The following is a 6,272-nucleotide window of genomic DNA, read 5'->3' as shown; positions in this document are numbered from 1 at the left end:
CCCGAGCCCGGCCGGCGGCGACGGGGAGGCGGGGGCCCGGGTCGGGCCGCCGGCGGCGGAGCCCCTGATGGTGGGTGTTGCGCCCCAGCCGGGGTGGGAAGAGCGACCCGGCCTTCCCGGACCGGGGGTCTGCGCCTTCAGCTGTCCCCGGCATGTGTGCGTCCCGCAGCCCCTCCGAGACGGCTGTCCTGACCTTGCGCCGCTTCTAAGAGCCGACAGCCGAGAAAGGAGTATGCCGCCCTGTTTTATTCTTACATATCTCCTAGAAATACAGACCGTGAAACACTGGGAATGCTGCACGGGTACTGTCTGTGGTGAGAGATCAGAGATTCTTCCCTCTTCACCAGTTTAAAAGAAAAAAAGGTCATAAAAGTAATGGTCCTCATGGCAGAGCTTCACGATTACTCCATAGCAGAGTATCTGTCTCCAATGTTCCTCTTAACCAGCAGCAATCATTCCATATAACAACAGCCAGTGTTAATTCACCCACAACACTTTTGCGTTTGTGCACGGGTCTCGATGTCTCCAAGGTGGTAGCTGATGAAACCACAGTTCTCAATGTCCCTGTTGGCATGCCATCCACCAAACATTTCCACAGGCTGCAAGAAGAGGAAAGCACAGCATCTGAACATGAGCCATGGCAAGCCAAGGTGCTGGGGACTGAGAATCAGCACCTCGAGCCCATATCAACCATTAAGGCCAATGGCAAGTGTGAGGAAGAGTTGGTCAAGGGTGTGGATCCCAGATCTGCAGCAGAAAAAGTGGAGGTGGGGCATAAAGAGGCAGGGCTAGGAGGCTTGGATCTGTTGTCTCCCACAAGTAGGGTTCGATTCAGGGCTCACTTGGCTGGCAAGCCATACAAGGTGCATGCTCTGGCCAGCCAGGTCCAGAAGTGCCTGCAGGACTGTGGCAGGACAGCTGGGCAGAGATCCTAGCAGGCCAGTTCTTCAGAAGGAGAGACTGTAGAAATTTGTGAGGAGAAGAGCAAAGCTTTCAAAAACTCCAGACTGGCATCCCTGGAGCAGAGGTGAAAGGGCCCACTGGAGGGGCCTGAGGGGCAGGAGGAGTATACAGAGCTGATGGAGGGTCATTCTGGCAGCCCAGACCGCACAGCAAAAGTTCTGTCCCAGAAGGAGATGATCAAGCACAGGTAGCGCTGTGAAGTGTGATAAAGCCTTTCTGTGGCTCTGCCACCTCAAGAAGCACCACTTTGTCCATTGTGGCCACAAGCCCTTCCTGTACATGGAGCGTGGCAAGAGCTATAGTTCAGAGGGGAGCTTCGAGGCCCATGTGTTGGCCCACGAGTGCGCACGCAGTATGACAAGGCTTATGCGCTCCCTGAGTGACATGGTCATCATCCAGAAGTGGTGGAGGTTGAGACTGGGACCTGACTATCCCAGCCTGCTCATTACTAAAATGAGGTAAAAAGACAACAAAAAAACTAGCTCTCTTGTCTCTGTTACCACAAGGCCCTGTGCTCGGCCCCAGGTAGAATTAGCAGTCTTGGAGGTAACTGCCTGTGTAAATGTGGGTCTCTGCAGTAGCTGCTCCTTGAAGCTGTGAGCCTACACATGCCACATGCCAGTCCTGGTGCAGGGAAGTCATTGGTTGTTGATGGGAATAATTTCTTAGAGAAGAGACCCACGATGTTAATGAGCAGTGCTTCTGCTCTGCCTCTGTCACACTGTCAGTTGGTGACAGTGCCTTGTGGGGAAGGCAGGAAATGTCTCAAAGCAGTGACTTTGAACAATGCCTCCCTTTCATGATTTTTTAATTCTTGTTATTCAACAAGGTGCTTTCCTGGGCTTTTACTCTTGGAGCTCAGCAACACTTCTGATCAAATATTTGAAGGTGATGCTCATGCCAGACATTACTGTAATCTTGTAATATGAAGACCCATTTTTCACAATTAGCAGAAGCAAAGTCCTGCCATGGAGCTAGGGCTGAGTGTTCCTTCTCCACTCTCACCTGGTTTGCTTGCTGCCAGCTTCCTGGCCTTATAGTGACTGGACAGTGTGTCTGAGGACATGAAAAGGAGAGTTTTGTCTCACTGTGCAAATAGCATTATACAATGCAATTTTCACTGTCCCCAGCTGAAAGATTTTTTCTTTCCTCTCCGGGTTCAAGTTGGGTTCATTAGTCTGTTTCCCTTGTTTCTTTTCTCTCATACTTGATTCCTCTCTTCCACTTCTTTCCTTCTCCTGCACCAAAAAGCTAAAAGACAGCACCACCACAACTACACCCCTATATTCCCTCTGCTCTATCTTCTTCAGCGCCTGTTTGCCAACTGAAGCATGCTGATGGAAATTGGTCCTGTTTCAGGAAGGAAGTGCACAGTTCCCAGTGCCATGAACTTGACCTCAAAGGAAGAGACTGACAATACCAGACCTAACAGGTCTTTCAGACTTGCACACTCTACACTCTTCTCATATGTTATACAAACACCACTTTCATTTGCTGCATCCTCAGTTTTAGCTGTTCTTGCTCTCTGTCTTGGCCTCTCTAACACCTGCAATTCCCCAAAATTTTTTGTTTAGTGGCTTTAAATTCTCTGGGTTTCTTACGCCCACTGCATATAAAAGAGAAAGGATAGGGGAAACATCAGTAGCACAGTTTCCTCTTGGGGTTCTATGAATGCAGTCACGTGACACTCTGAAAAGTCATTCTTTGCAGTTTTCTACATTAAACTTTTTTTTTCCCCTAAACTTTTTTGACTGGTTTGCAGACAGAGTGCTACAGTCAGATCCATGACACTTTGATGTGAAGTGAGGATGGAAGGTGAATTCAACTGATAAACATTGGGTGTCTTTAACTATTTTCTTTAAAGTCAGGGGGCACATGAGCTGAGTCTTTACCCTGAGTGCTTGGAGCACAGGCATATGAGGGGGGGCTCGTATTTGAAGCTGCAGTGCTTCCTACTGTTCCCTCTTTGGTGCCTATCCAAACTCAAATATTGACACAGTTGCAGAGTGTTCTTACTGGAGCTGGGCTTGTGTGCTGTGTTTTGAAGCACATGCCCTCTGTCACATCAGAACTGGGAGAGAAAGGAGAGCAATGGGGGGGAAGGGAAGGGGAAAACCAAGGCCCCTATTTCTTGAACAGCTGACCTGCTTCTTTATTCTGAGGTAACAGGAGAGAAATAGTAGGAGCAATTATGAATTCAGAGGTCTTCACAGAAACATTGATCACCTAAGAGTTGATCTGAGTAGCTGGGGCAGGTCTGTACTGTGCTGCACGTATCACTTGGTTGCAAGATAAACTCAGCTGACTAATCCTGACTGAGGAGCCCATAGGGGGACTCTGACTGGGCACCTGGTGATGGTGCCATGACTATGTCTTTGTCTTTATCTTAGAAACACCATGTTCTTATGTGAAAAACCTTTTGCTTGACAATAAAATGATGAATAAAGTTGTTTACTCCTAAGAAAATCCTACAAAGCCCTGAAGACCATAATGCTGGTGAACCTCAAAATGGATAGGATCTGTACAGGGTACCATGGCCTGAGTAGATACTGTCCAATGTTGTATAGCTTGGTGTTTGCAGCATCTGAAGGGGTCTAGGATTATCTAATGCTCTACCATTTCTTGTATTTTTTAATTACTACATTATAGGCTCTGAATGCCTTTCTTACTGGGATCCATAACAAACACTTGCACCAGTGTACTACATTTGGTGTAGGTGGCAGCATCCTGCTGAGAAACACCTTACTGAAAGAAGGATAGCAAGGAAAAGGATAGGTACCTGCTTGGTCCCATATGCTGGCATGGGCTTCACCAAGGCTTTGGGGTGCTGCTGCAGCACTCTGGGGTGACAAGTGCACAAATCTTTCGGATAATCGAGGTCCTTCATGCTGGCAGGGCTCACCGGCTATCAGGCATGCATGTGAACTTCAGTATTACACTTAAACTTCACACCACATTCAGGGTTCAGCCCTTGGCCAGCTTGTAAACTGGCTTAAAGCTGACCAAGGGGTTTGAATGAAAAGGCAGCAGCAGGCTACAAGGGAAGGGGATGATTCTCTGGGTCCTAAAGTCCTTCTGACTCAGCAGCTCCCCTGTCCTCAGGGGCAGGGGAACCCCTGTGTGAGGGGATGGAGTTTCATCTTTGTGATCGTATCCAAAGTGTTACTTTGATTAAACTGTGATCAAACTGTATAACTCACTTCAGGAACATATTGATAAATACCCCAACTATTGAACCAGCAAACTCTCCATCATAGAGCAGACAAAGGCCCAAGAAAATGGGCCAAGGACAAACCTTCTATATTCTGCTCCCTGAAAGTTGGAAAAATAGTTACATAGGAAAGAAAATAATTGCTAAAGGCTTTCTTCACTTAAAAAGAAGAGTCAACACATAGAGGGAAAGAGATCAAAACTCACAGCTGTGTTAAAAGCCAGAACTGTGGGATGGTAAAGCTATGAATCTTAACTCTCTTGTCCTAAGAAAGAAAACAGCATCCATCATTCATGAGTGGGTGAAGGTAGAAAGGAAATGAAATGATAATGAGTTGCTTACAGGAATGGTGAACAGGTGGAAGAGTTAAATGTTGAAGTAAACCAGAACAGATGGCATAGATAAGTATTGGAAGATATTCATACCTCTCTGATAATCAAGCTTAACTGCCGTATTGTAGCATTGCTTATTGTTAGCCTTATATACTGCATGATACCATGAAAGGTGCTAACGCCTTTCCTTTAAAGGGAAGACAAGAAGATGTCAAAAATCTATGCATAACAATGTTGACTTAAACTGCGGTGTAAGGGCTGCCTGGTTATTATAATAAGAGACAGAGAGATTCAGGAATGAAGAAAAGTGACCGAGAATGTTGGAAACTGTTTGCGCCCCATCCCACAGCAAGGAGTGGAGGTGGCTGCTGTGTAGGACGCGGCAGCAGCTCTGACTTCACCACTCTTCCCAAACCTGTTTGTGCTTTGATGCCTCCTTCCTGTCCCTGCCTGTGCTCTTTGACTAAGTGCTGCTTCCCAGCCAAGTAACACGGGTTGTTTGTAGGGTTGTGTCTAATTTCAGAAACACTTCTCCACCCAGGTTGTCTCCACTCAGGGCATCCCAGCCATTCCCAAAAGTGTCTCTCCAAAATCTCAAGGGGTGGAGCCAGTGTGTGGATGAGAACAGGAGACATTCTTATATGAATGAGGGAGCCTCTGCAACTGCTCTTTGTACCAGTGGCCACAGAGTCATTCCTCAGCCACCCTAATGCTAATATTTGCACTCCTTCTATGGAGATAAACATCACAGATGTATCTGCTGCACAGAGGCTCAGCACAAAACATGCTCCCTGCTGGCGGCAAGCACTTTCATGCCATGTGGCTGTTCCTGAAATTACTCCCACCCTGCCCTGCTTTCTGCTGTTTTTTTTTCCACTCTGCCAATGTTCTGCTTGCTGTAGGAATCACTAGAGCTTTCCCAGCTCTGGTAGCGCAGTTCTTGACTTATTAACTGATGTCATGACATCCAGACCAGTCCTGCCTCTCTGCTCCTGGAAGCCCTTGTTTTCCTGTCTAGTTTGGGGTATGCTAGCTCCCTGCTTGTCAGAGCTTCTGTTTCCTTTTTGGATGTGCTTTAGTGTGTTCCACTGTGGGGGAATAAAATGGGAAGCCCAAACTTCATGCAGCTTCATCCTCCTCCACTCAGCAGGGAATTGTAAGGCAGTGGGAAATATGCACTGCCAAGGGCATTGCTGACCTAACTGGTTAAATTCCAAACGGGCTGTTAAAGGCACCCCTTCTACTCCTTTGGCATTGGTGAGGGAGAAGGGGGAGACAAACCCTATGTTCTGGTGCCAAAATAGCTGGGGCTGAGCTTGCTGATAACTGCAGGGAGAAAAGACAACTGAACTCTAGGGAGAAGTAGAGGGGCTTGCAGCTAAAGAGAGGAGGACTGGCAGTGGCTAAGGAGCTCTCTTGCTGCCTGCAAGGCTACTAGAGAAGAGGTCTCTGAGAATAGTCAGCATGGTGGGGAGGCAGTGATGGTGCCAAGAGCTTCATGGGAGCAAGGTGAGGGAAAAGGAGAAAGCTCCTCTCCGTGCCAGCCCAAGTTCTCCATGTGTCCTGGGACAAGCTTATCCTCTTGCTCCCCATGACATCTTCCCAGTTATTCAATAGGATGTTAATTAAGTAAGAAAATGAAGATGCTCTGAAGAGAGGGAGAGATGCCAAGAGAGAGGAGCCTCAGTCCCACTGTCCCTGACACACCATGACCTCTGGAGTCCTGTTTCTTCATTCTGGTTCAATATTAACCCAGCGGGGCTGTG

This window comes from Chiroxiphia lanceolata, chromosome 6 (assembly GCF_009829145.1).
Source record: "Chiroxiphia lanceolata isolate bChiLan1 chromosome 6, bChiLan1.pri, whole genome shotgun sequence".
NCBI lineage: Eukaryota > Metazoa > Chordata > Aves > Passeriformes > Pipridae > Chiroxiphia > Chiroxiphia lanceolata.
Note: the sequence above shows the minus strand (reverse complement) of the source record.